We start from the raw sequence: 19,859 nt of genomic DNA on the forward strand, positions 1-19,859 counted from the left end.
TTTCAAGTATGGTGATGAAAAATGTGACTTAGAAAATACTTACGGAAAAGAAATACTATCCAAATACAGATGAATGGAGTTGTGGGAAACTCCTGAAGGAAAAGTGTGAAATTTATGAATTCAAAGGAAGGAGGTTATTAAAGAAAATGTGAAATTTTTATTATAATTTAAAATCTCAGGAGAAAAGTTACTGAAATGGAGAAAATGATGCTTTAAAAAAAGAAGATTTATGGAGTGGGAAGGAAGCCTGAGTTGATGGGAAGTAGAAATTGAGAAAATGCTTGGTTGTAGAAGCCCAGATGCTTTTAGGCTTTCTGGGAACAAGGCAAAGATAAAATAATCCATCATGATGATCACTGAGGTCCTACTACATAAGGGATTAACTCCATAAAAGACCTGTTTGAAGGCTTTTTTCATACACTATTGTATCCCAGTGATAAAAGAAGAAATTTTTAAGAAGTGGCAGGAAATAAAAAATCGATGACACATATATGCTTTATATCTACTGTATAAAGAGCTTTTCCCTAATTCTCTCCATAATGTTCTCTTAAATCTTTTTCTGTTTGATTTTTGATGGCAAAGCTATACACTTGCAGCTCCTTTTTCTTAAATGTGTTTCTCAGAATCTTGTATTTTGGTTTTTATCTATTGAAGCTATCTTGATCAACAGATTTAATGGAATTTTCTCATTCTTCCTGATTTCTATGCAGCATGTGACACTAATGATCCTGTCTTTCTTCTTGAGATTCTTTTCAGAGTTCTTCCAGTTCTTTGATTAGTCCTTTGTGATCTCATTGTTTTCTTTTTTCCTGGTCCTCCAAGTATGTCTTCTCTTTGTTTCTGCTGTTAGATCTCTTGGGTTTTACATTCCCCACTATGACCATCTGATCCTCTTCCATGCCTTCAACCTTAATTTCTTTTCAGATTTCTCTAATATCTGTATATCTGTGCCCTAACTTTTCTCCAGAGCGCTAGTCCTACATTTCTAGTAAAGTTCACTGTGTATCTGCATGTGGATATCCTGACAGCAACTCAAACTTAACATTACTGAAACTGACTTATCAATATCCAGGTTTTGGTTGAGCATCTCTATCTAAAGTTGCCCCATTATCTTCTAAATCAAGCAGACAGGAAACTTCTGCCATCTTTGTTGCATCTCTCTCGCTTATTATGTACCATTAGTTGCCACGTCTTGTAACCTTGCAGAGTTTTGCTATTTAGCAACTGTTAAGTAGTGTGAATGACTACTGAATGGAATTGCTATATACTGAACCAAACAGCAAATAGTGACTAGAAGGTCCATTAGAACCCTAAGCATTCCCTGATAGTAGGTCAGTCACGTGAGGGGTTGAGTATTGGAAATGCTGGACCATTAAAGTAGAAAGTTATGGAAGAGAGAGAGAGGACAGGGCCACAGCCCAGGAAACTAGGCATCCATATAATCTCCAGCCTTTAGACAACTGCAGTGCTTGAGCATACCTCTCAGAATAGGGTCCTCTGTGTTGCTTTGTTCGAGTTCTGTGGATAGCAGTGTTTTCTGTAAACATTTTTGAATAACTTAACAGACTCTCAGTGCTATTTGGATATGAATAGGATAAGAGGAAAACAGTCAATTAAAAAGTTATAGATATGATTTCTTTAATTTTATCTCCCCCCACTATAAATCATTTGAAAGGAAGTGATTTAAAGAGCAAGCTGGGCCTTGTGAGTGGCCCAAATAACATACAGTGTAGTACAGTATTTCGTCATCTCCCTACTGTTTATAACTAGTGACTGCATTTTGTCAGCTGTTTTCCTAAACCATTCTTCCTGGCATCTCAAGGTTACATTTTGGTCATTTGTTTTTTTGAACTGCCTGTCCTTCCCCAATGGATTGATAACAATATAGAAAGGCCCATTTGTGCATTGTCTTTTTTTTTTTTAAAGTAAAGCAAATGAATTTTTGCATGTTTCCTTACTGACAAGTTTGCAAATTGCCAATCTTTGCTCTTTTTTCTCCCTCCAGTTTTTCGTGGTAGTAATTAAGGACTGTAAGTTTCACTTTATCGCTTGTGTTAGGAATAGTAGCATAAATCATAGTAATAGCACCGTTTATTTCAGTAATGCCAGCCTGCCTGCAAATCACTTGTAAATTGGTTCCATGGATGTACCTCTATCAAATTAATCAAAAACCACCTACTTACATTTCCTGAGCTTATTTCAAAGGCCTAGTAACAGTGAAGAAGAAAGACCGTTGCTGACCTTTCCATTTTTATTTGTTTGTGAATTCTGAATGGCTCGTGCATGTATTTTCATTTTGAATCTTGGCGAACATCTAACTGAGCTTTTTATATAGTGCTTTTTTTTTTAAATTGAAGGTTGGGATTTGTGCCCCAAGTAATATACTTGCCAGATGGTCCTACTGTGGTTTATACATAGTCATAATAATGTTTGATTGGACATAAAATTGTTAACCATTTAAGAATTTGTGAGAAGTAATACTTTTCTGCTGGAAAAAGATTTTTCAATTGAGCATAATTGTTATCAACTTTGGGAAGCTAGGCAGCAGTCACTTATGTTTGTCCCCTAGTACCCAAGAAGGTGGTATCGGTGTGTCATTCTGAATTTGAAAGGAAAAAAAGAATCTTTCCTTATGTTTTTTCCTTATGTTCCTGCTTACCCTTTCTGGACAATAGCTAAGACAACTCCAGTTTACATGAGGCTGCCTCCAGTGTACTGTTTACATAACATGCTGAGTTCTATCCTGGATATGGTATCTCCTTTGGGAACTTCCTGATGTACATTATTCATGTCCAGCTTACTTCTTATTTATTGATCCTGCCCTAAGAGGAGAAAGGGAAGTTTAAATTTAGTAATAGCTTACTCTTACCCTGAGTCAAACATTCTTAGTGGAAAAAATACAGGTTATTTATTTTAATTTTACATTTGGAATTACAAGGATGAGATAAAATCAAGTTTTAGGGCTCAGATAATAAAAATATAATAATAAACATGATCTATAACTTTATATTTATATGCATACTTTCCTTCTATTTCCGTTTCTGATATATAGCTTGGTTTTGAGAAATTATTATCTGTATGCAGATTCAATATTTCAGTGAGTTTTCATTGTAGAGTCTTTAAGGTTAGCATAAGAAATCAAAAATAAGTCTAGGGATCTTAACTTTCATAAACAGTTTGCTTTTGCATCTAATTTAAAGGATAATGACAAATTTCCTATAAATTCTTATCGTTTTAGTATCTAGTTTTAATCTCTGTTTATTTTCCATTCTAGTTTTTACTGTTAAATAGTATATATTGAAGATTTCACACTTGGGAAGTTGGAATAATCTTTAAAGCAAATCCACTTGCTATTTTTTCTCTTCTCCTTGGATGAACATGTAATTGGCAATACTTTACTTCAAAGAATTTCTTTTATTAGAAAAAGAAGAGAGAGAAGCAACAGATGGCCTTGAATCTTGCTATTCTGTAAAAGAAATTAAATAAATGAAGAGATAAATATTTTATTTCTATGTAGCAAAATCAGAAAGCCCAGAGTGAGTTTGATACATTTTGAAATACTGTTAAATAATTCTTTCAGTAACTGTTTTATCATTTAGTCCTATGTATGTAAGTATGCAATAATTTTCATGGAGAAAAAATCTTTGGAGAGCAGTGGATTAAAATATAAGAATATTAAGTAGCAATTTTAAAGAGTGACAATTATAATTATTATGAATTCTTTCATGTGTGTAGAAGAAGCTAGTATTGAAAGCATCTGAAAGACTATCCATGAAATAAATATTTGTTATCTGTAGATCCATATATTAAAACTATATTTGTAAATTTATTTATAAATATATATGATTAAAACATATTTTCATTGTCTAGTGTTTCAGTAACCCGCTTTGTCATATAAGTGTGAGAGAATAAATTAAAATAATTTAGCACAGGAAATTTTTTTAGCCTGTTAGATTTACTTTATTTATGAGACTTTAAGATATTTCAGTGTTCCTTCTTAAAGATAAACCCAATAAAATTAAATCTTGAAAGCCATCACATTTAACAATAAACCAGTGATTAACTGATAAGTTCTCAAAGATGGTGAAATAATGGTTTTTCCTTCTATTCCTTTCACCTCTATTCTCTTCTAAAATAAATCATTTCCAGACTGTCAACAAGCATGAGAAATTTCTAACTAAAGACCTTTCTCTCTCGAAGACACTGAAAAGAGAGGCTTAAAGTGAAAAGTGCCATAACTACAACAGTAAGTGCATTCTACAAAGAATAAATAAAAATTGCAAAGCTTGACAGTGAAGAGAACAGAGAGGAATTCAAGTGACTAAACCTCAAATAAAGGATTATCCTTGTTTGTGAGGAATCTGTTCCAATAAGAAATCGATCTAGAAACCTCTGGATACAAAAGGAGCTGGGCAGTTTTCTGAGCTGTAGGGAAACTGCCACTGAGACCAGTCATCCTAACTGGACAGTGATCTGCCCACAAGTCTTCAGGTCCCAGCAACAGACATCTGCCTTGGCCTTTTTCTGAACAGTTATTAGGCCTTAGGTCTATTTATTTAGACAGCAGCTGTCCTAAATCAGTGACACTCACACAGTGATTAAAATAAATTTGGTACTATATTTTTACAGCTCTATTAACTTTACCATTTGACTTTCTATTTTGTAAAAGGGGGAAAATGAAAATTGAGAACTGTGCGTATACTGTTTAAGTGCATGCCAACCGGATTAAAATCCCATCAGCAGATGTAGAGATAACTGAACCAAAGTGACAGATTTAACACTGCTGTCTGTTTATGTGTCAGATAGAGTTAAATGTTTTGCTGAATTCTTAAAATGGTTTGGCTCTGTAGTATCTAGCATAATCAACACTGAAAACTGGAGCACGATTTTGTCTTACTGTGTGGAAAAGGCTATGTGCACTTGAGGATCAAGAAAATTGCTATTGAAGGTGGTATGTTAAAAAAATGGGTTTGATTAATGAAAACAAAGTTGGCTCTTTGAATATATTTGTTAGGCGGAAATGAAATCATTCATTCATTTATTTACCAGACTTTCGCTGAGTGCTTTTTATGGGTCAGACTCTGTTAGGGGCAGAAGAGACAAAGTCAAATAACATGTAGTCTCTGCTCTTTTGGAGCTTTTGCTACAGTGACATGTATCCACTTTTTCAAAATGTTTTGTTAATTTAGTTAACATTGATTGGATTTCTTAAAAACAAGTTTTCTCTGAATTTTTTTTTTTGGTATATGTTTTCTTTACATCTGCTTTAAATATCTCTTCTTCTGTTTCGGAATAAAAAATAAAAATAGAGCACAACAACAGAACAGAAAATAAAACAACAGACAACACCAAGCCATGCTACTACACTGAGCGTCTACAAAGTAAGGAATCCCGCTAGCTCTGAAAGGAAGAAAAACTTTTTTCTTCTATATTATAGACTGTACCTTTTCTTTGAGGATGGTTCTTTGTGTTAGAAGTTCATTGATACATGAGTGTCACCTGCAAAATCTGCTATATTGTTTAATGCATTTCACATTTTTAGCTGTAGGTGTATACAGTTTTTACAGACTTCTCAGGTGACTCAGTGGTAAAGTGTCTACCTACCAATACAGGAGATGTGGGTTTGATCCTTGAGTGGAGAAGATCCCCTGGGGGAAGAAATGGCAACCCACTCCAGTATCCAAGCCTGGGAAGTCCCAGGGATAGAGGTGCCTGGAAGTCTACAGTTCATAGGATCTGAAAGGAGTGAGATATGACTCAGTGATTAAACAACAACGATACAGTTTTATAGGACACTATTATGCAGGTTTAAATAAGAAGAATTTGATGTCCCCTTCCCAAATTGTAAACACTACTTTTGAGGAAAGAAAATAGGCTGTTAAACTGCACTGAAGTCATCAATGTCAACTTTCAACTTTGCTGCCTTGGGTTTACTTGTATTTAGTATTATGAGTTCTACTCTGATTGAACACCCCTGACATCATATATGGGGTTTGACAAATATGAGGATTCACAGGCTAATTCAGTTATTCAACAAATATTGTGTGAGTATTTACCACGTACAGGGTGTTACTCTTGTGACTGGGGTTATATGTGTGAACAGGAGTCTAGGCTCTTTTCTTCAATGAGCTCATATTCCAGGGAAAGTCCTGACTAGCAAAGAGTTCAGGTGGGGAAATTCCTAATGATTCTGTCCCACAGAATGAGTTATCTGTCTTCAGGAAATAAAACACTGCAGTGTAGGACTTAGTATCTCATACATTTACTCTTTTAACTTATACTTAGGGTGCACCTACTGTATCCAAGGCTATATTCTAGGCATTGGATCCTCTCTTAATATTCAGATTTAGGAGATCTTGAATGTCTCCTATGAACTTGTATTTTTATAATTACCTTACAATCATACAGTTTCTTTTAATGACCACTTTAATCAATTCATTTTGAATGTAAATAATCTTAGCTAGGATTGTAGTCAGAGCTATGTGGCAGAAAATTCTTAGTGGGAAGCAACAGCTAGTACACTATGATGATGCCTTCTATTATCTGTTGCTAATTGATAAAAGACTGTTGTATGTATTTTTCTTTTTTAGCCATGCCATTCAGCTTGCAGGATCTTAGTTCCCCAATAAGGGATCAAACCCTGGGCTCCTGGCAGTAGAAGCATGGAGTCCAAACCACTGGGCTGCCAGGGAATTCCTTATTGAAATCTTAATCAAGCAAAGTTGATGGCCAAGATGGTGTTTCAGGGAGAATACTGGAGAGCTTTACAGATTTTCTTGCTGAAATGATAATTCCTAGTTAAAAAGAACCTGCAGGAATGCCTCAGTTTGCATCTCTGGTTCTACTCAGATGCTTAAACAAGGACTTCCTTGAAATTATAGAAACAGTCATCATAAACCTTGAAGAGATTGACCTGAAATATTTTTGAGGACCAGATTTTAATGTGGTTTCTGAAACAAGTTTCAATTTTTCCAATTAAAAAAATTAAACCATGAGCAGTTCAGTAGGCAAAACTAGGGTTTGAGAGGGTAGGTGGCAAGCTGATGATATTGAGATTTGGGATATCAAGGGAATGCCTTTGTGATAGCATATAAATAGTACATTGGTTCCCTCTTGCAGCTAGTACATGAAATCTTTTGCTTCACCACTCAGAGCAAAATTTAAAGAATTTAGCAGCAGAATATCTAAATATTGGGAGGTAGCACATGGGACAAGGGGGGAAGAGCACAGAAATGCTTACCTCAATCTATAAGTGTCTTCACAATTTTTCTTAGAATCTTGCCTTCTGCTTAATATAACAGGAAGATCACTGGAAAGAGTCACTTTGGGAAGCAAGAAAGATGATACTGTGAACAATTAAGGATGTTAAATCAACCATGGTCATGTGGTTTTCCCTGTGAATAGATACTTCAGTTCAGTTGCTCAGTCGTGTCCAACTCTTTGTGACCCAATGGACTGCAGTGTGCCAGTCTTCCCTGTCCATCACTAACTCCTGGAGACTGCTCAAATTCATGTCCATCTAGTCGGTGATGCCATCCGACCATCTCATCCTCTGTTGTTCCCTTCTCCTCCTGCCTTCAATCTTTCCCAGCATCAGGGTCTTTTCCAATGAGTCAGTTCTTCGCATCAGATGACCAAAGTATTGGAGCTTCAGCTTCAGCATCAGTCCTTCCAACGAATATTCAGGACTGATATTTGCATGAAATCTTTCCCAGCATCAGGGTCTTTTCCAATGAGTCATTTCTTTGCATCAGGTGGCCAAACTATTGGAATTTCAGCTTCAATATCAGTCCAAAATCACTGCAGATGGTGATTGCAGCCATGAAATTAAAAGATGCTTACTCCTTGGAAGGAAAGTTATGACCAACCTAGATAGCATATTAAAAAGTAGAGACATTGCTTTGTCAACAAAGGTCCATCTAGGCAATGCTATGGTCTTTCCAGTGGTCATGTATGGATGTGAGAGTTGGACTATAAAGAAACCTAAGTGCCGAAGAATTGATGCTTTTGAACTGTGGTGTTGGAGAAGACTCTTGAGAGTCCCTTGGACTGCAAGGAGATCCAAACTGTCCATCCTAAGGGAGATCAGTCCTGGGTGTTCATTGGAAGGACTGATGTTGAAGCTGAAACTCTAATACTTTGGCCACCTCATGCGAAGAGTTGACTCATTGGAAAAGACCCTAATGCTGGGGAGGATTGGGGGCAGGAGGAGAAGGGGACAACAGAGGATGAGATGGCTGGATGGCATCACTGACTCGATCGACATGAGTTTGGGTAGACTCCGGGAGTTGGTGATGGACAGGGAGGCATGGCGTGCTGCGATTCATGGGGTCGCAAAGAGTCAGACACCACTGAGCAACTGAACTGAACTGAGCTGAACTGATAAGTCCTTCCAACGAATATTCAGGACTGATTTCCTTTAGGATGGACTGGTTGGATCTCCTTGCAGTCCAAGAGACTCTCAAGAGTCTTCTCCAACACCACAGTTCAAAAGCATTAATTTTTCACCACTCAGCTTTCTTTATGGTCCAACTCTCACTTCCATACATGACTACTGGAAAAACCATAGTTTTGACTAGACAGACCTTTGTTGGAAAAGTAATGTTTCTGCTTTTAGTATGCTATCTAGGTTGATCTTAGCTTGTCTTCCAAGGAGCAAGCATCTTTCAATTTCATGGCTGCAGTCACCATCTACAGTGATTTTGGAGCTTGAAAATATGAAGTCTCTCACTGTTTCCATTGTTTCCCCATCTATTTGCCACGAAGTGATGGGACCAGATCCCATGATCTTAGTTTTCTGAATGTTGAGTTTTAAGCCAGCTTTTTCACTCTCTTCTCTCACTTTCATCAAGAGGCTCTTTAGTTCTTCTTCTTTTCCTGCCATAAGGGTGATGTCATCTGCATATCTGAGGTTATTGATATTTCTCCCAGCATTCTTGATTCCAGCTTGTGCTTCATCCAGCCTGGCATTTCACATGATGTACTCTGCATAGAAGTTAAATAAGCAGGGTGACAACATACAGCCTTGACATACTGCTTTCCCGATTTGGAACCATGTTATTCCAAATGATGTTTGGAACAATATTGTTCCATGTCCAGTTCTAACTGTTTCTTCTTGACCTGCATACAGATTTCTCAGAAAGCAAGTAAGGTGGGCTGATATTCCCATCTCCTGAAGAATTTGTTGTGATCCACACAGTCAAAGTCTTTGGCATAGTCAATAAAGCAGAAGTGGATTTTTTTCTGGAATTCTCTTGCTTTTTTGATGATCCAGTAGATATTGGCAAATTGATCTCTGGTTCCTCTGCCTTTTTTAAATCCAGCTTGAACATCTGCAAGTTCACAGTTCACATACTGTTGAAGCCTGGCTTGGAGAATTTTGAGCATTACTTGCTAGTGTGTCAGATGAGTACAATTGTGTGGTACTTTGAACATTCTTTGGCATTGCCTTTCTTTGGGATTGGAATGAAAACTGACCTTTTCCAGTCCTGTCGCCACTGCTGAGTTTTCCAAATTCGCTGGCATATTGAGTGTAGCACTTTAAGAGCATCATCTTTTAGGATTTGAGATAGCTCAACTGAAATTCCATCACCTCCACTAGCTTTGTTTGTAGTGATGGTATGATCTTAGCCACAGTCAGCTCCCAGTCTTGTTTTTGCTAACTGTATGGTGCTTCTCCATCTTCGGCTGCCAAGAATGTAATCTGTCTGATTTCAGTATTGACCATCTGGTGATGTCCGTTTGTAGAGTTGTCTCTTGTGTTGTTGGAAGACGGTGTTTGCTATGACCAGTGTGTTCTCTTGGCTAAACTCTGTTAGTCTTTGCCCTACTTCATTTTGTATTCTAAGGCCAAACTTGCCTGTTATTCCAGGTATCTCTTGACTTCCTGCTTTTGCATTCCAGACTTCTATGATGAAAAGGACATCTTTTTTTGATGCTAGTTCTAGAAGGTTTGGTAAGTCATCATACAACCGTTCAACTTCAGCTTCTTTGGCATTTGTGGTTAGGCTATAGACTTGAGTTACTGTGATATTGAATGGTTTCCCTTGGAAATGAACAGAAATCTTTCTGTCATTTTTGAGATTGTACCCAAGTACTGCATTTTGGATTCTTTTGTTGACTGTGAGAGCTATTCCATTTCTTCTAAGGGATTCTTGCCCACATGAATAGATATAATGGTCATCTGAATTAAATTCACCCATTCCAGCCCATTTTAGTTCACCAATTCCTAAAATGTCGATGTTCACTGTTGCCAGTCTCTTGTTTGACCACTTCAACTTCTAAGATACTTCAGTATATTTATTTATTCATTTATTATTTGGCCTAATGCTCATTAGTCATTCTACAAATGTTAAGTATTGTTAAGTGTTAAGTGTGCTAGACAATGGGAACATGCTGTTGTACAGGGTAGACTTCATCTTTGACCTCTTAGAATTATATTTTTCTCATACAGAAGGGAATAACAGATGATAAATAAAAAGTTTATTCAACTGAACAGTGGTTTACTGGTGTAGTCTGTGTTCTAAACATTAATTTGTTTTTCTGTAATACTTTCAGAAAATAAAAAAATGGCATCCTGTTCTTCTCTTAGTAAATGGTAAAGAGCCTCTTCTATGAATGTAGCTAAAATGTCAGCTCTATGAGGGCAAGGACTTTGTTTTGTTGACACCATATGCCCAGTTGTTTGAAAAGAGTCTGTCTCACGGCAGGCACTTATTAAATACTCATTGTGTGACAATCAGGAGCTTGATAAAGTCAGGAATTAATTTAAGCTTCTTGATACAGAAGCAGGTGGAATGAGAAGAATAATGGTATTCTATTTAGATCCTAGGGGCTTCCCCAGTGTCTCAGTGGTAAAGAATCCACCTGTAGTACAAGAGATGTGAGTTTGATCCCTGGGTCAGGAAGATCTCCTGGAGAAGGAAATGGCCACCCACTCCAGCCTTCTTGCCTGGGAGATCCTATGGACAGAGGAGCCTGGCAGTCTACAGTCCTTGGAGTTGCAGAGTCAGACAAAACTGAATAACTCAACAACAATTTAGATCCTAACATTTGTTGATGTTCAGTGGGCTCAGATCCTTATAAAAAATATTTTTTTTTAAATGGATTTTGGAAAAATGACATCCCAACAATTAATACTTGATTCTTACGGTACATTTCTCATCTTGAAATGAATCAAGAAATTGTGGTCATAATGGAGAACTTTCCGAAATTTCTGTTTTGAAAGGAGGTCAGACAAGTTACTTGAGATTGTTCTAGCAGAAAAATAGTATATTGAATTCCAATTATTTCACAGTGGACCCTTTGTCTTAAAAGTTCTCCTTAAAAAAAATTCTGGAAGGGAGACAACTATTGGCAGCTCTATGGAGTTACAATAGAGCCAATTCCAGAGAGGTAAAATTCCTCACATACTTTCTTCTCTAGACGCAAAATAGACTGTCAAGGGAAATCACTACGACCAGCGGATTGTGTTTATCAGACACCATAGATTTTGGTTTATGGATCTTTTCATACAAATTGTCAGTTGTCCTGTGGACAACATTGTTACAGCAGTTCCCTGAAGAGTTTTTTGTTTTTTTTTTTAATTGAATTGTCTTGATCTCTGAGGGAATGGAGTTGGAAAGCAGAGAAGGTAATTTGGCTCTTGACTATTTTCCAAATGGGTAATTTTAAAAATAGGATTGTCAGTGATTCTGGCTGACTTAAGTTAATATTAGATTCTTCATTAGGGTTGACAGGAACTGTCTGAAAACAAAGGAAGGAAGTCTATGGAGAGATAATGTGTGTTAAAAAGGAATCCAATATTCTCTATTTGGGACATGGATTGTTTCCAAAGCCTATCTCTGTTTTGCCTTATCCCTGTTAAAAAGATTATATTAATACACATTTATGAGATGAACCATTTAAAAAGGTAAAAATTGATGTCAGTAGAAAATTACTGAAAATTACAAAACTGATAAAACAGTTGTTGATGAATGTGTGAGTATAGCCAATATAGTAAATATAATCAGTTTCTGAAATGGTGACAAAGAATGAAATGACTAACTCAAACAAGTAGGGGCACATAAAATCCATTAGAGAGTATCTCCGTGAATCAGGTCAGGTTCATTTGGGTATGGTGGCTGCTACAGATATCCATTGTCTAGGTTTGCCTGCCAGGGATCTGCATAGATATTAACAACTAAAATAAAGATAGGGCTAATGAGTAAACAAAGTAGTTTCCCTTACTCTTCCTTAGAACTTTAAGCATGAAGTACCAATACCTAGGTCTTCAGTATCATTATGCCCTAATAAAAATTAGCTGTTTGTACAATATGATCTGACATTTTTTATATTAGTGAAAGTGTTAGTTGCTCAGTGGTCCCCTGACTCTTTGCGACCCCATGGACTATTGCCCACCAGGCTCCTCTGACCATGAAATTTTCCAGGCATGAATACTGGAGTGGGTTGCCATTCCCTTTGCCAGAAGATCTTCCCGACTCAGGGATCAAACCCGGGTCTCCTACACTGCACACAGATTCTTTATCATCTGAGCCACCAGGGAAGCCAATAATAGACAATAAATATTTTCAACTTTTCATAAATAATAAAACTATGAATGGGGTGAATACTCAATGGCATTACAAATGGGTTTTCAACTTAGGAGCCATGAGTTAAAAGCTTGCCTTATAAAAAGCATATCATTTTTGTCTAATTTAAATTTAGGTTCTATTTGTTTAATACATTAAATCTGCCAGTTGAAAACTATTGATTTTTTGATTATTAACTCCAAACTCTGAAAGAACGAGCTGAGTTTACAATTTAAAATCAGCAGTACCTGGAAGCAGTGGAATGGGATTCTATTTCTTCCTTGGGAATATTTTCCACCTGGTATGGATAAAATGAATTCATATGCAATTCATGGGTCACAGATTAGAAGATTCAATACCACATGAAGAAATTGAGGATGGACAAGGCCTAACTTGTGAGTATGCAAATAATTTGATTATATATTTACTTTCAGATTTTATCTTTAATGAATTGTGAAAGGGAGACACGAGCTTTAACTACAACTCCTTAAGTATTTTTTTAATATGCCAGAAGGATTTTCGTTGCATTTCTGGTGATTAAAACAAGTAGCTCTATTCACATATACTGAGATTTTTTCCAAATTTATTTAAAAACATTTTCTGGTTTATACTATGAGAGCAAATTGGAACTAAAAATGCCAAGGAACAATTATAAATTATTTAAGCTTTCTAAATTATCGAATTAAATCTAACAAGTAACCTTTATGTTTTATATTATTTTATGTTTTATAATATATTTATAAACATATTTTATGTAATATGTTTATATTATTTTCTCAACCCTCCACAAGGGAAGCCCAACCCTCCATAACTCCAACCCAATTCCAAATATGGGTTACTTTTTGCAAATATTCCCTGTATATTATATTTTATAGATATTTGAAATTTTTGGTTTGATACCTGCTCATTTCAGATGCTACACATTTTAGGGGAAAGATACTTTAAACATTCATCATTTTTTCACAGTGCCTAAAATTTAAAAACTACACATACATGCAAAATTATAACTATTCAAGTATGTGTAATATAATATATATATATATCTTTTTGTATCCTTTATGTATAACACAGGTGAATTATTTTTAACATTTTTGCTTGACCTGCTTTTTATGCTCTTTGACAACTCCATCATTTGCTTCAACTCCCACCTAATTGGAAATGAATCTACATAGCAGTCAACTTGAATCAACTTCCTTCAGGGTGTACTAGGCACTCTACAGGACTGTATGATTTCTGTTTGCTTTTATGAATGATAATAGTAACATTGCCGCTGGTAGTAAAAGCTTGCATGCTTTGATAATACACAGGTAAAGCTCATTCTACAGGAGTGTTGTATGAATGAAAGTATTGGATTGGCCAAAAAGTCCATTCAGGTTTTCCATATGGTATGAAAAACCTGAACAAACGTTTTGGCCAACCCAATGCTTAATTAGTGTACAGTATGTCTGTGTGAGTTGAGTGAACATGTTTTGTAGTAATCAGGGATTCATAGAAACTGCCAATAAGACATGAGAGGATACCTTTGTTGTTGCATGGTAAACCTCAGATACAGACCATCCTGACATATCTTAAAATGTGAATTCAACAAACTGATCATATAAAATTTTTTAGGTGAGATTTGAATTAAAAAAAAGTATGTATATAATCATTAATTAGCATAGAAATAATGATTTCTTACCCCTCAATGAATACTGTAGCAAGTTCCATACATGTATACATGAGAAAAATATTTAAAAAGATCTAATTCATTATTATATCATTTAAAAATAATATAACCAATATATTAATGAACAATTTTTAAATTTATTTATTTTAATTGGAGGCTAATTACTTTACAATATTTTAGTGGTTTTTTTTCCATACAATGACATGAATCAGCCATGGGTGTACATGTGTCCCCCATCCTGAACCCCCTTCCCTTTTCCCTCCCCATCCCATCCCTCAGGATTGTCCCAGTGCACTGGCTTTGAGTGCCCTGTTTCATGAATCGAACTTGGACTGGTGGTCTTGTGTGCATTTTTCTTTAAATTTTATTTAATGTATAATAAAAACATGGTGGTGTCTTTAATACTTAAAATATGGCTTTTTCTTTTCTATGTGACCTGAAGCCATCGCTTTGAGTATTTTAAAACTTTCAACCTGAAGTGGATTATGGGAGATGATGACTGGGGAGTAGCCAGACTCGGAGCTGTGGAAAGAGCTTTGTTGTGATCCTTTACCTTCTGACAACACAGGTTATAACTCATGAAGAAAGGCACTTAACACTCCATGTACCACCACCTTTTGGCCTCAGCTGGACAGCTGGAGTAAAATCATTGTCTGCTACCACTGTAAATGTTCCAACAACATGCCAGAAATAAATAATTTAATTGAACATGGCTTTTATGCTTTATCTTTTACTAATAATGATTTTTAAAAAAATAAATGATAAGAGAAAATAATTGTTTGGATGTTTCTTTCCCATCAACTCATCCTTCCTGGCAAGTTTTCTGTTCCCTGAAATAGAGCTTTTGAAAATCAAGAAAGATTGTGATATGTTTCTGTTAAAATGCCAGTCATACATTGCATAGTGCTGAGACCTGAAGTGGAAAAATGAACTGCTGTAAATTTTGCCCTTAAGGAAAATGGTGCTTTTCTCAGTGCTTTGAAAATACTTCTCAGTGTTACACTTAAATATATTATTTATTTTCTAAATACGGCAATTTTCTTGTAGGGATGGCATTGCAGGTCATCTGTCAGAATAAATGCTAACCTAGCCTAAAATACTCTGAGAAATATTGGTTTAGTGGACTAGAGTAAGTCCACTAGTCATTACATTATTAAATTATTGGGCACTTGTTGAATTCAGAAATGTTTTGTATGTTAAAAGTATATCTAAGCTTTCTCCAGCCTCCAGCACTTTCACTGAGTCTCTGAGGAATCAGTTTATTTATGGTGGCAACAATAGTTAATTTTGAGACCTTAAGCTTAGAGATAAACTATTTCTTTTCTGCATCAGCCTTTGAATTTGAGTGTCATGGAAAAGTAGAACAGATAATAGTACCATGCAGTTGCCCATGTAACTGGTGAGCAGAGATTCTTTGTTGCCCTGGAGAGAAGGGGAATCTGATCCTAAGAAATTTGCCTGTTCTCTCATTTGCCTCTCTAAAAACAGTTTGGGGTTATTTATAAATTAAATCTCTGTTTAGTTAAAACTTGTTCTAAATGACACAGTGTAGTTCTAATCTTGTGGCAACTTCATAATCAGTTCTGGGGATTACAAAAGTGAATATTCTTAACAATATTGAAGACAGTTCTTAACAAAAATGAGGACAATAACAAACAAAAAAACTCAAGGAAATTTAATGAATAAAAACTTCACTTGGAAACTTAAATGTAGTAACTCACATCCTGAAAGAATGAATGAAAAAATAACTCCATTATTTCTGACCTCTTAATTATGGTAAACCAGTTCAGATTATAAATTCAAAATTCCCTGCACTTCATACTTAAGTTTGAAAATGTACTATAGTTTAAATATATGGTGCAGTGAAATTTAGGTGTGAATCCACCCCTCTGGACCTCCAGCCTTAGCTGAAGGGAAAATAGGATACTCATATGTCCTGATTCATCAAAGTCCAGTTTTCAGGTGTTTTGATGGTTAAATCTGTCTAGTGAGTGTCCATCAATTTTACACAAGAATTTCTCTGTAGGCTGCCTTGCTTCTGCAAATGGGAGTTTGGGAACTTTAAATGAAAGAGTGTATAAAGTTTTCTTTGTTGAGTGTTATTAACTGAGGGACTCTGGATTAATTTAGCAGCCAGGTCTGTTCTTTCAGCCATAAGCCATGCTGTCAGAGAAACTTAATTACACTTTAAGTGGGATGCAAATGAGTTGTGACACTACATCATTTCACATGAAAGGTTCATTACTTACATTAACTTGCACAATGCCTGCTCCTAAACCTAGACTCATTACAATATTCCTGGGATGATTTTTCTTTAACATAGCTAAATACAAATAGGGTTTTAACTTTTAATAGCCTCTTTTTTTATATTTAAGACTACAAGTGTTCACTTTATTAAATGATTATGAATTGAACTTCTAGATACATAAATATATTAAGGCTGGCAGAAAAAAAATGTTCTGTCACTTTGCTGCTCAATAGCACATTCTCAGGACCCAATTATTCTTTAAAGTAGCTTTGTATCAGTAACTTCTTTAGCACTGATATCCATGATTTGAAACAGGAAATTTAGCAAGCTTTAAAATCAGAAGTCTGAGGAGTTTTATCCTTAGGGCTTAACAGATTTTTCTGAGGATCTATTGGGTGATTTAGGGTGAGAAAATACATAAAAATACATTTTATATTGATAATTGAAAGCTTGAGTGGTGGGGATAAATCAGTCATGACTATCTGACAATGTATTAGGACAAGTAAAACAATATATTTGATCCTATTCTAAAGAAAAGGTTCTGGAATTCTAAGGGGAGAGAGAGTTCATTTTAGATTCATACTTCTGTTCTTTGATGTGGTAATAAGAGTTTTAGAGAAAATTAGTTGTTTTCTTCCTAACATAATCAGTTATTATAATCAATCTTTGGTGCTTGACAAATTTGTTCTCAAGGATAGGTAGTAGGAAAAACAACAGTAGCAAATTTTTGTCACTTACGCTCTTGGCAAAGTCCTAAGCACTTTACTTGTATTGACTCATTTAATACACACACATAAAAGTCCTGTGAGGCAAGTACTCTGTCCCCATTTTACAAATGACAAAACAGAAAAAAGAAGGGATTAAGCAAGTTGCCCAGGGTCTCGCAGGTGTGAGAGCCAAGGTTCAAACCAACTCATTCTATTTGTAGAGGTCCTGCTTTTAACCACTGTGGCATACCACCTACGTTGTACAAGGGATTTTTATATTTATTGAATATAATCAAAAATATTTAAAAATAAGTAGATGATAAAGTCTACAGAAATCAAAGTGGAGGACAGGTCTTCATTCTGTTAAATGAAGAATGTGATTTTTTAAAAAATTGAAGTACAGTTGATTTACAATGTCATAGAGGAACATGATATAATTCATACTGTGTCTATTTATTCAAGTTAAATCCCTAGGGTTTAGAGTCAAAGTTTTGTTATAGTTTTTTAAGATTTTTTTTTTTTTTATGTAGACCATTTTTAAAGTCTTTATTGAATTTGTTACAATATTGTTTCTGTTTTATGTTTTGATTTTTTAGCTGTGAGGCATGTGGGGTCTTAGCTGCCTGACCAGGGATCAAATTTGTACCTCGTGCATGGGAAGGAAGTCTTAACTACTGGATTTCCAGGGAAGTCCCCAAATTTTATTATAATTTAATATACCAACCATTAGATGCTGTTTCATTTTAAGGCACAAGTCTGTCTTTTTCCTAATGAATTGCTCATGGTATTTATTACAAATAGACTGATATCAAACTGGAACAGATATGGAAAGGTGAATTATATTCTTCATTGCAAATTTATAGAATAAGGTAAAACCATGTAATGCACTGAGCTGCTTCACTATAATTTAATATACTGAAATTGCAGTTAGTTTACTAGTAGTTTGGTGTTTGAGGAAATTACACAATTTTTAAATCCAAATTTACCTCCTTATAACATGACCATTCCATCTTTTAAATTATAGGAAATATGCTCCTAAATTGAGGATAATATGTATGTATTGAAATTTATATTCCTTATTGTGCCAGTCATCAGTTTACTGCATCTCAGCTTCAAATTCATCCTGTATTGCCTGCTCTGAAGTAAAGAAACTGGATCCTGTAATCATTTCTCACTTTCAACAGGCGCAGTCGTTCAGCTATGACAATAGAGGGCAGTGGAGAGACACTGTAAGAGAAAGGAGTTTCTGTTCCTCTTTCTGATGCTGTCTGTCTTTTATTTGCTTTCTCCGGCATGGCTTTCAGCAGTGCATGAACTGAGTAAGCATCCAGGTGCGACCACCGCCGCTCCCCTCCCCCTACTAGCTACAGTCCTCAAGCACCACTGTTTCTCGGGGAAAGTGCGTTCCTGGCTCTCATCAGTTGACCATCTCATTGCCAGTATGAACACTATGCCCCTTGACCAAAATGTTCATGAAAACGCATCTGAAGTTGAAGAAGAATATGAGCATTTTCGAAGTAGGAGAAACCTTAGAAATCATCTAGTAAAACCCTTCCTTTTAGTAGGAATCCAGAGAAGTTTATTCCATGTGTTGTCACACCTTTTGTGTAGCTTGTAACACTTTTAAATCTTCCCCTTCAGGGTTTATATTTTAAATAATGACACTACTTGTAATTATTTAAAACATTCAATTTGAATTGCAAAGATTTTATTTATCTTGAATTTCAATGAGTATTTATTGACTTTCTACAGATTCTCCAAGTGTTTTATGGACTACAAGAATAAAAAAGAGGCACTTATTTTCTAAGCTATAACAAAAAATAAAAAAACCCAATGAAGCAGTATACCAAGGTAGAATATGGTAAAACCCACAAGAGTTATCCTCCAATTAAAAATTACTTTATAAAACCTGAAGAGTTATGCAGAAAGAGACTGGAAATCATATTTGGGGCAATAAAGGAATACTTCCATGAGAACTATAGACATATAAAGAGGATGGGTAGAGTCTAAGAGTTATACTTGAGGAGTGGGGAATAAGAGTATATGGATAATTTAAAGCATAAACAAAGTTTCAGAGGCAGAAAAATGTTTCACATTGGGATGTAAAATGCCCTCTACCTTGTTATATTGTGGGCATAGGCTAGTTACAGGAGAATAATGGAAAACTTTGGCAAAATTACAAATTTTTGAATTTTCGTAGATCATGACACTTGGTATTTCAATAAAAATCAAGAAAGTGTAAGATGAGATGAATAAATGAGCTAATCACAATTATATTCATATAAATTCAAATTGCATGAATTAAACAATAGAACTTTGAAAGAAACCGAATTCTTCATCTTTGACCTCTGAAAAGAGCCTTAAAAAGAGCTAAGAAAGAGCTAAATTGTTTGGATATGACAATATAAAGATTTCTCGCTGAATTATACATGAAAAATTTGGTTTCATTTTTAATAATCCTAAAATTATCTTCTCCATCATTGAATGTTAAAATCCAGTATTGACTTATATTAAAGAAAGTTAAAGGGCTTCATTTTCTGGATGGGGGGATTAGATAACATAAACAGCTTTCAATTATTGTAAACCTAGAAGATTTTTTGGAGAAGGAAATGGCAACCCACTCCAGTATTCTTGCCTGGAGAATCCCATGGACAGAAGAGCCTGGAGGG

At 35.4% G+C, this 19,859-nt stretch overlaps 1 protein-coding gene across 7 annotated transcripts in view; it reads left to right on the forward strand.

Moving 5' to 3' along the window:
• C11H4orf33 (chromosome 11 C4orf33 homolog) overlaps window positions 1-19,859 on the forward strand; it is an 855,122-nt gene that overhangs the window by 71,727 nt on the left and 763,536 nt on the right. For 3 of the 7 annotated variants that reach the window (XR_014068174.1, XR_014068173.1, XR_014068171.1), the window contains exon 10: window positions 17,787-18,509. The exons of the other annotated variants lie outside the window; for them this stretch is intronic. The gene's annotated coding sequence lies outside the window, so the exon portion shown is untranslated. The remainder of the gene's footprint in view (window positions 1-17,786; window positions 18,510-19,859) is intronic. 7 annotated transcript variants of the gene reach the window in all.

The sequence above is a fragment of the Giraffa tippelskirchi genome, chromosome 11 (genome assembly GCF_054371585.1).
Source record: "Giraffa tippelskirchi isolate mGirTip1 chromosome 11, T2T-mGirTip1v1.2.pri, whole genome shotgun sequence".
In the NCBI taxonomy this organism is placed as follows: Eukaryota; Metazoa; Chordata; class Mammalia; order Artiodactyla; family Giraffidae; genus Giraffa; species Giraffa tippelskirchi.